Here is an 11,458-nt window from a genome sequence, read left to right on the forward strand (position 1 = left end):
TTTCGTCTGGCCTCCCAACTTGTAATACAGAAATTATTGATGCCTGTCTGCCTGATCATAGTGCAATTATATTCGATGCATCTCTGCCTTTCTCTCCCTCAAAATCCCATCTCACTGCTCGCTACTTCCGCTACATAAACTCTTCGACTGTCAGTAAGTTCTCTGAGGCTCTCATAGCCGCCCCCGACATCTGCACCATCTAGGCATCTCCCCTCCATCTCATCTTCTTTATTCAATACCATGCGCTCTTCCATCCTGGATTCTGTGGCTCCCCTTAAAATGAAAAAGTCTAAGCCTAAAGGCTGGCCCTGGCTCAATGACACCACCAGAGCCCAAGAAGAGAGTGCAGAAAATAAGAATGGAAGTATGGTACAAAAAAATGCTGGAGAAACTCAGCGGGTGCAGCAGCATCTATGGAGCGAAGGAAATAGGCAACGTTTCAGGCCTGAAATGTTGCCTATTTCCTTCGCTCCATAGATGCTGCTGCACCCGCTGAGTTTCTCCAGCATTTTTTTGTACCTTCGATTTTCCAGCATCTGCAGTTCCTTCTTAAACACATGGAAGTATAAATCTGATAAGCATCAAATTTCCTTTGAATTTCTGAGAAACAATCTTCTCAAATACCAGGAAGCAGTATAGTCTGTGAGAACACAATACTTTTCAGACCTTATTTCCAAAAACGTCCATAACTCCAAGGTCCTTTTTAGCACCATTACCTCTATCATATATCCTGCCCCCTAGTACCAGCTTAGCTGGGTCCCCTGCGAAGAATTTACTACATTTTTCACCAGCAAAGTTAAGAACATCAGAACGAATATTTCCCCTCCCATCCGTGAACTAGATGTCTCATTGGTCTGTTCTTCAAAATTAGACAGTTTCCAACCCGTTACTCTACCCTCCCTTGTAAAGCTGGTCACCACCATGAAACCTGCCCCCTGCCCCCTCGACGTTGTCCCCTCTGCCCTTCTGAAGGATGTCATTGCACTAGCCGGTCCCAGTATCCTCGCCATCTTCAACAGTTCTCTGGACACTGGCGCTGATCCTACCTGTTTCAAGCACGCGGTGGTCCAGCCCCTCCTAAAAAAACCTAACCTAGACCCCACCTTGCCTAGCAACTACAGACCTATTTCCAAACTGCCTTTCCTTTCAAAAGTCCTTGAAAAAGTAATTTTAAATCAACTTATGCCTTACCTTCACCAAAATACCATCCTGGAAACTTTCCAATCAGGTTTCAGGGCCCACCACAGCACAGAGTCTGTTTTGTTGAAGGTACATAATGACTGACTTCTCACCATTGACTCTGGCGACTGTGCAATCCTGATCCTTCTCGACCTCAGCGCAGCATTTGATACAGTGGACCACACCATCCTAATTGACTGTCTCCGGTACGGGGTTGGTATTGATGGCACTGCCCTGAGCTGGTTCATCTCCTTCCTCAAAGATAGGAGTTTCACACACGTGGACACCTCGTTGAAATTTGACAAACAAGTCAATGCCGTGGTAAAAGCTAGCTTTTTCCAGCTTCGGACGATAGCTAAAATAAAACAATTCCTCCAATGTGACGACCTCGAAAAGATCATCCACTCATTTATCTCCTCCTACCTTGATTACTGCAACTCCCTTTACACTGGCATTAGCCAAGCATCCCTGTCCCGCCTGCAATTGGTCCAAAACGCTGCAGCGAGACTCCTGACAGGCACCCGAAAAAGTGACCACATCACTCCGATTCTGGCCTCTCTCCACTGGCTCCCAGTGCGGTTCTGAATAAATTTCAAGCTCCTTCTTTATGTTTACAAAGCCCTTAACGGGCTTGCCCCCACCTACATCAAAAACCTGCTTACCCACCATAACACCTCCAGGTCCCTCAGATCGGCCGACTTGGGGTTACTGAACATCCCGCGGTCTAGGCAAAAGCTCAGGGGCAACCGCGCTTTTGCGGTTGCAGCTCCAGACTATGAAACAGCATCCCTCTTCCCATCAGAACTGCCCCCTCCATCAACACTTTTAAGTCCAGACTTAAAACTTATTTCTACTCTCAAGCCTTTCTTGAGGTCCTCTGAGGGAGCGCTGTATGTATGTATCTATGTATGTATTGTTGATCTATGTACCACTGTATGTAGCACATTAGTACTTGCACTAATGTAAAGCACTTTGGTCAACGAGAGTTGTTTTTAAATGTGCTATAGAAATAAAATTGACTTGACTTGACTTGTATACAGAGACAGGATAAATGTACATATGTATACATACTCACACACTGACACACACTTATTTTTTCTTTCAAAAACTTTATTCAACACAATCGTATGATACATCACATCAAAACACAATCAGAAGTTACAATGTAACAAATAATCATTATAGTACAATAATGCATTCATTATTTACAATACTCTCAACCCCACGCGGTGACCAGCGCCCACGGAAGGCAGCCGACTCTAGCATGACCATCGACAGGGGCAGTAACCTCTCACACATATACGCATGGAGCACGGTCTCTTCCTCACCGCAGAAAATATAGGCGGCGGACGAGCCCGTGAACTGACTCAAAAGTTTATTACAGGCCACCGCTCTGTGCAACACTCTCCAACCCAGGTCCCCAATGTAAAGACACGCACACACTCTCACTCTCTCTCTCTCTCTCTCTCTCTCTCTCTCTTTCTCGCTCTCTCTCACACTCTCTCTCTCTCTCGCTCGCTCTCTGTAAGGGCTTACAAATGATGTATGACCACTTGGGCAATGGAAGAAGCTGGGAAGGCTGTAGGTGGCTACAGGGCAACTCGAGTGAAAAAAAATCCAGCTTTAGGACAGAATGGGATGAGAAGGGGAAAGAGTAATCTGTCATCCGTTCTGCCACTGTCTGTTAAAATGCTAGTCCACCCCTACACCCACAACCCATAGGGAGGCTGTATAGCTGGCAGCAGCTGGCCTCATTTAAATGTCATTAGCATCCAATTATAATATTCCCATACCCTATTCATGAGGGGTGCATGTATAATCTGATTCACAAATGTTCAACCCCCTCATTGAACCCAGACTCAATTCAGCCTCAGCACCACCTGTGCATCATTTCCCTGAAGCCACAGAGAGAGCAGCGCCTACATTCGAAATAAAGGTGCTTATTCATCCAGGGCCTCCTCAAATACCTTCCCCTTGCATTTCTTAACATCCCACCTTGACCCCTCACTCCTCTGCCTCTCTTCCTTACTTTTTCGCTCTCACTTCATCTTCGCTAATGAAGGGGAAAGTGGGGTGAGGGAGAGGACAAGAAGTTAGAGTGAAGGTTTTGTTTTCGAGGGTGTTGCCAGGCCTGAAGCACCTGAGCTACAGGGAGAGGTTGAGGCAGGCTAGGACTTTATTCCTTGGAGGACAGGAGGATGAAGGGTGATCTTATAGTGTATAGGATCATGAGAGGAATAGATAGAGTAAATGTCTTTTACCCAGAGGAAGGGAATCAATAACCTAAGGACATAGGCTTAAGGTGAGGAGGGAAGGATTTAATAGGTACCTGAGGGGCAACTTTTTTACACAAAGGGTGGTAGGTATCTGGAACGTGCTGCCAGAGGAGGTAGTTGAAGCAGGTACTATCACAACATTTAAGAAAGTTTTGGAAAGGTATATATGGATAGGAAAGGTTTGAAATGGAAAAATCCACGAAGAAGGGATGAGTGTAGCCCATCACAAGTTGGTCGGTGTGGACAAGTTGGTCCAAAGAGCCTGTTTCCATGCTGTATGACTCTAATAACTCTATGTACAGGGCATTCAAGGGAGTCCTGTAAGTTATGGAGAGAGGGATGGGTCAGGATAGGAAAGATCTTAAAGGTAAAGATTATAGTTGAAACTAATAATGGAGGGATGGTCTGATAATCATCGAGAAATGGGTTACAAAGTGAGCAGGTCCTGTCACAAGATTGGATGTGGCCTGAGGACTCTAGATGTTCATGCTACAGGTTTTCTCTGTGACAATAAGGTTGGGAACTACAAACACCTTCTCTCCTCCTCCTTCCCCCATCCCCCTTCCTTTCCACACACCCCCACTACCCCCCCCTCCCCCATTCCCCCTCCCTCCCCACTCCCCCCCCCCCCCCCCCCCCCCTCGTGCCCCACCTGGACCTGCACATATTTCACCCATCCCTCACCGCTTTCACCTGCATTCCTTCTCTAACTTCACAATTTGTTGCTCTTCAATCCTTTTGTCTCACAACTTCTGTCTTTTTATCTCTGGCCTTTAGACTTTAGATTTTAGACTTTAGACTTTAGACACACAGCGTGGAAACAGGCGTTCGACACCGATCACCCCCATACCTCGCAGCATCCTACACACACTAGGGACAAATTACAATTTTTACTCAAGCCACTTAACCTACAAACCTGCACGTCATTGGAGTGTGGGAGGAATCCGGAGCACCCGGAGAAAACCAACGTGGTCACATGGAGAGTGTGCAAACTCCGTACAGACAGCGGTTCGTTGGTCAGGATTAAACCCAGGTCGCCGTAAGACGGCAACTCTACCACTATGCCAACATGCTGCCCCCTATGCCACCATGTTGCCCCCTATGCCACCATGCTGCCCCCTATGCCACCATGCTGCCCCCTATGCTACTGTACTGCCCCCTATGCCACCATGCTGCCCCCTATGCCACCATGCTGCCCCCTATGCCACCATGCTGCCCCCTATGCCACCATGCTGCCCCCTATGCCACCATGCTGCCCCCTATGCTACTGTACTGCCCCCTATGCCACCATGCTGCCCCCTATGCCACCATGCTGCCCCCTATGCTACTGTACTGCCCCCTATGCCACCATGCTGCCCCCTATGCCACCATGCTGCCCCCTATGCTACTGTACTGCTCCTATGCCACCATGCTGCCCCCTATGCTACTATACTGCCCCCTATGCCACCATGCTGCCCCCTATGCCACCATGCTGCCCCCTATGTTACTGTACTGCCCCCTATGCCACCATGCTGCCCCCTATGCCACCATGCTGCCCCCTATGCTACTGTACTGCCCCCTATGCTACTGTACTGCCCCCTATGCCACCATGCTGCCCCCTATGCCACCATGCTGCCCCCTATGCCACCATGCTGCCCCCTATGCCACCATGCTGCCCCCTATGTTACTTTACTGCCCCCTATGCCACCATGCTGCCCCCTATGCCACCATGCTGCCCCCTATGCTACTGTACTGCCCCCTATGCTACTGTACTGCCCCCTATGCCACCATGCTGCCCCCTATGCCACCATGCTGCCCCCATGCCACCATGCTGCCCCCTATGCCACCATGCTGCCCCCTATGCTACTGTACTGCGCCTATGCCACCATGCTGCCCCCTATGCCACCATGCTGCCCCCTATGCTACTGTACTGCCCCCTATGCTACTGTACTGCCCCCTATGCCACCATGCTGCCCCCTATGCCACCATGCTGCCCCCTATGCCACCATGCTGCCCCCTATGCTACTGTACTGCTCCTATGCCACCATGCTGCCCCCTATGCTACTGTACTGCTCCTATGCCACCATGCTGCCCCCTATGCCACCATGCTGCCCCCTATGCCACCATGCTGCCCCCTATGCTACTGTACTGCTCCTATGCCACCATGCTGCCCCCTATGCCACCATGCTGCCCCCTATGCCACTGCTGCCCTCTATGCCACTGCTGCCCCCTATGCCACCATGCTGCCCCCTATGCCACCATGCTGCCCCCTATGCCACCATGCTGCCCCCTATGCCACCATGCTGCCCCCTATGCTACTGCTGCTCCTATGCCACTCACCACCAACACAGGTTAATTGGGATTGACCAATAAATGTAATTCAAAAGGTCCTAAGGCAGAATTTTATAAACTCCTGGACACTCTGTGTACCAACATAACCACCACTACATCACTATAAATCTCCATTCAGGAGGATACAGATTAATCTCTGGTTATATTAGTCCCCGTCTCTCAGTGTTGCTGAAAATCTACATCAGTTTACACATATGTTTTTCTCCTTGCAGTCGTAAACCCATAAAAGAAAACAAAAGTTCTTAAAGCCACTTGTTCTGTAACTAGCTGCTTTAGGCCATGTTCTCACATCCAGTTCACATTCCCATTGCCTGTTATCGTGATCCCAATCAAAGTACTGGGGCTTTCAGAGAGAGGGGAGAGAGAAGGCAATAACATTACATCACCTCTTGCATGACCTCATTCTAATCTCAATCATAGTACCAGAGTTAGGAGCAGTGTCGCCATTGGAAAGCCCCCTGGTCACAGTGATTTATAATTACAGAAAGGGGAGACAGATTGCAAACTCATTTAAAACATTTGCAGAGCTCAGTGCTGTTTTCACGTGAGTCGCGGGTCATTTCTTTAAACATTTTTTGTGACCAACGCAAATGTGACTCACAATCCATATGAGTCCATGTTGACAGATTTCTATTGGAGAAGTTGGAAGGGTGGGGGGGGGGGGGAGAGGGTCACCCTGAGGTGAAGAAATCTTAGGCAGACGGTCAACATGTTCTCAAGGGAATGGCCTCTGTTACAAACATTTGTTTGAATTACCACTGGGGACGCATGCAAGCTACAGTGTGTGTTGTCATCACAAGCCCATGCCAAAGAACTAACTTGAGTTCAAATCTTTGTTTAAAAAAAGTAGAACCTGGTGCATCGTATATCAAAAAGGATTTTACAAAATGATCGTACAGCTGGGGAATAGCGGGGAGAAGTTTAATTGCAAAGAAAACAAAGATTTGTGTCTGAAGAAGGGTTTCGGCCCGAAACGTTGCCTATTTCCTTCGCTCCATAGATGCTGCTGCACCCGCTGAGTTTCTCCAGCATTTTTGTCTACCTTCGATTTTCCAGCATCTTCAGTTCCTTCGTAAAGATTTGTGTTTAGTGCGTTTTTAACTTGGGAAAAGGTGAACAATTGTGACAAATGGTCCCAGACACGAAAGGTTTCTATTTCCACAGATGTTGCCCGATCTGCTGTATATTTTCAAAATTTTACATTTTTATTTCAGATTTTCAGCGTCTGCAGCTTTTAAAAACAATGTCATTTGGGGAAAGGGTAGCTATAGCACTAGGTTTGATTCAAGCACCCTTTGATCAGTGAAAGTAAAATCTTTGCTGAGACAGCATGAAACTGTAGCAAACAATAAGCTACACGATCAGGCAGCATCTGTAGAAGGAAACAGGCAGTGGATGTTTCGATTCGAGGCCCTTCAATTGTACTGGCCCTGTAATTAAGAAACTGCAGATATTGCAAACCATGGATTGTCCGTGGATTGTCACCTTGTCGTGGTGGAGAAGCTTGTGTGGACCTGAGATTCTGAGAGCGATGCCGTCTGGAGCTATGCTCCTGGTAGGGCCACCCATGGCGGTACGGTCGAGTGGGAGGTCTCTGACAAAGAGCAATCCAACCAAGACCTCAACGGTGGAACAGGCGGAGGATGATGGCTGACCTTAGTGGAGCATCACAACGGCTGGGGAGGCCGATGAAGGCTGTAGCAGAAAAGGGTCTCTGGTCGTCTTGGACTCCATGCCACTGGATCCTGACCCAGATCTGTCAAGGGCCAGTCTGTCTGTCTGTGCACCAGTCTCCCCACATTAAACAAAGTCATGCACAGGCATCCTCCATATAGGGAATAACATCCTGGAGACACCCGTGGTCAGCCATGACCGAAGGGGACCTAAGGTAAGGTGATTGCAAACCATGAGACCATGTTAATATTCAGCAATTTGCAACCAGAAAAAAAATAAAAGTATTGCATGAATATGGTAAATTTGTCCTGACCTCTGGTGCTCACTGTGTGGAGTTTGCATGATCTCCCTGTGATCATTCAGGTTTCCTCTGGATCTTCCGGCCTCCTCCTATATCCAAAAAAATGAGAGGTTGGTATATTGTTTGGTCATTCTAAATTGCCTCCAGTATGATGGTGAGTTGGTGCGCATGTGGGGAGAATGGAGACATGTCGGAAAGTTAGCCAGAGCACCGGCAGATAGAATTTAATTAATCCTGACAAGTGTGAAATTATTGATTTTCAAGAAGTCAAGGTGACGTAGGATATGTGCAGTAAATAGTGGGGCATTACGCAATATTATTCAATAGAGAGACCCAGCAGTTCAAATCCAGTCTGAAGAAGGATCTCAACCCAAACCATCACCTAACCATGTTCTCCAGGGATGCTGCCTGAACTACTGAGTTACTCCAGCACTATGTGTCCTTTTGAGTTCAAATCCATTGTTCCTTGAAGGTGGCAACACCGGTTGATGTAGTGATGTAGTAGGCATGGGTCATGATGGCCTTCATAGGTCAGAGCATAGAATATAAGAGGTCTGGATGTAATTCTGCAATGTTTGCCAAACACTCTTTAGGCCACACTTGGAGTATTGTGTGCAGTGCTGTTTGCTACACTATGGGGAGGATGTGATTGTGCTGGCGAGAATGCACAGGGCCATTTTAGTTAAGGGGAGAGATTGAATAGACTGGTGTATTTTAGCTGGAGCAATGGAGGTTGAGGGATGACCTAGTAGAGTCTTCATAGAGTCATGGTGCGATACAGCATTGAAACAGCCCCTTCGATCCACCTCATCCATTCGGACCAAATCGCCTAACCGGGCTTATCCTACTTGCCTGTCCCTCTAAACTGTTCATTTTCAGGTAACTGCCCAAGATTGTTTTAAATGTTCTAATAGTGCCTGCATCTACCACTTCCTCGGACGGCTCGTTCCATATTGCACCACTATGTGTGTGTGAAAAGATTTCCCCTCAGGTCCCTATTAAATCTTTCCCCTCTCACCTTAAACCTATATCCTCTAGTTTTAGACTTTCCCCTCTTGCCTTAAACCTATACCCTCTAGTTTTCCACTCCAACTTCCCTGCTCCAGGGAAAACAATGTGGCTCTTCCCCCAATCTATGCTCCTCAAGATTTTATGAACCTCACTGAGGCCTCCCACATTGCACAGTCACAAAGCCTCTCCAGCCTCACCATATAAATTAAACCACCAGACACCATAACATTTACACCCATTCCAGTTTGATGACATCCTTCCTATAGCAGGGCATCCAACCGGTACAATCTACTCCATATGTGGATTGGCCATGTCTCAAGACGTGTAGAGTTACCCATTGTCTCCTGTATCCATCCCGTGAGACCTCTTCATTGAACAGGCCAATTATTAGTGATGGGAACCTTCTTTTCAAATAATAAACAGGGACACTTATGATTTAAATAAAATAGGAGGGAGAGTATGGTGTTCACCTGCAAAATACAGAAAGGAGGAAAAAGAGATTGGTTACTGCAGCAACAATGTGGACGTCGCAAACAGTGACAGAGGATTAAGAATAGATCATGATACTGATAGATTTACCATGGCATCAAAACCTCAAACCATCAAGTCACAGGATATGCAGCAACCTAATAAATATACCACACTGCTGTCATATGTAGCTCCTCAACAAAATCTTCATATTAATCAGACAATTGAAAATTTAATCTTAACATTCCTCTAGGTTTTTTGATACAGTACATTTATACATACATTTGTATTGATACATTACATTCATCATTAAATCGCTAGTATCAGAGATCTGCTGGAATATAATAAGTATGAAAAAGTCACAAACACGACCAGACTATTCGCTGATGATTGTTTGCTGTTCCGTCCAATTAAGTCAGCTGATGATAAAGATGCTCTCCAAAAAGATCTCAATGCTATGGTTGAGTGGTCACAACAATGGGGCATGCAGTTCAATCCTTCCAAATGTGAAACCATGCGTGTCACCAGGAAGAGGAAACCAGGCGAAACATCATACAAAATCCTTGGTGCCACCTTGACATCAAATTACAGAACGATCTATGTTGGAATGGTCAGAGTCATCATGCAACGGTGAAAGCAACAGGTGTCCTAAATTTTCTGAGACCAACTTTCATCATTGTTCAACTTCAATCAAGGAGAAGTTATACTTCACCCTCGTTAGACCACATTTGGACTACGCAGTTGCAGCATGGGATCCATACACAAATAGAAATATTTCTTCCATCGAACGTGTCCAAAGACAGGCAGCTCGATTTGTTACAAATACCTATGAGAGAGAAGCGAGTGTTACCAAACTCCTGAATTCACTGGGGTGGAACCCTCTCCAAGACAGACGTAAAGCTCACCGTTTGACCTGTTTTTACAAAATGTTAAATGGTCAGCTCTACATAGATTACCAAACCTACACCAAACCCAAACCTATTAGGAGCAGACAAGGGCATTCAATCCTATTTGCGATACCAGCTGCCAAGACAGATCTGTACAGCAATTCATTCTTCCCCTGCACAATTAAAGCATGGAACAGTGTTCACCCTACCATAGTTACTCAACCAGACGCAACTAAATTTAAGGTAGCTCTTCGTCTCCAAGAATCCTTTTTTCGCTTAAGTCCACCATCCGCCACCTCCAGTTTAAATTCCATTTGGAATATTTTGGAGGACCAAGAACCAAGAACCAAGAAGTAGATCACATTTCAATCAATATGTTGGAGTTAGCTACAGATATCTGCCCTGGCCACAATCTGTTTCCTCACTGTAGTTGCAAATCTCCTCCAGCTGTAAACCACAATACAGGACTCTTCACTCACTGAGTAATTCACACTTCTGGCAGAACAGGTTTAAAAAAAAGAAAATTGCATTATTTGCATAAACACAATTCATGACTCATTCCTGAAAAGAAAATGCCTTCAAAACAATTTGGAAAAGTTGGAAGATTTATTACAGGACATGGGAAAAGTACAAAAAAAGAAGCATTAAGTGTGATTGAGCATATGTATGCAAATAAATATACATTTCCTATAATGTGTGGGTATCATCCAAACAAAGCAAAATTATTACATTCTTGGACATTTAAATGTAAATCTTCTTGTACTACTTACCACATGTAGATAACTATTGTGTTCCATTTTCATTTCAGGACAGAAATGAAAGAAAGGGGGATGCCTATATAACAAGATTTTAACACAAATAGTAAATAGATTATTCAACAGTTTTTTGGCCTGTCCACCTATTACTTGTCACGCTTTGTCTTGCCTTTCCCCTTTTCCAGCTTTCTCTCCCCCCCCCCTTATAATCAGTCTGAAGAAGGGTCTCGTCCCAAAACGGCACCTATCCATGTTCTCCAGAGAAGCTGCCCGACCTGCCGAGTTAATCCAGCACTTTCTGTCCTTTTGCGTATTAACCAGCATCTGCAGTTCCTCGTTTCTAGATACTCCCAGTTTGAGTTAGCAACGAGTCATAGAGATACAACATGGTAACAGGTCTTCTTCTGACCCATCAGGTCTGGGCTGACCATCAAGTACCCACTTATAAATAATTCCACAGGAACCCATTCTATTCTTTCCACATTCCCACTATTGTGTTTTAGCAAGAATGGATTTGCTAGATAAAGTGCATGTGCTTGTAATTCACAGGATGAAAAGAATGTGATGTTAATTATA

At 45.9% G+C, this 11,458-nt stretch overlaps 1 pseudogene; it reads left to right on the forward strand.

Annotated features, from left to right (window-relative positions):
- The first annotated feature begins 948 nt into the window (after positions 1–948).
- LOC116984409 lies at positions 949–6,004 on the forward strand (annotated as a pseudogene).
- The last annotated feature ends 5,454 nt before the right edge of the window (positions 6,005–11,458 follow it).

The sequence above is a fragment of the Amblyraja radiata genome, chromosome 20, assembly GCF_010909765.2.
Source record: "Amblyraja radiata isolate CabotCenter1 chromosome 20, sAmbRad1.1.pri, whole genome shotgun sequence".
NCBI classification, from domain to species: domain Eukaryota; kingdom Metazoa; phylum Chordata; class Chondrichthyes; order Rajiformes; family Rajidae; genus Amblyraja; species Amblyraja radiata.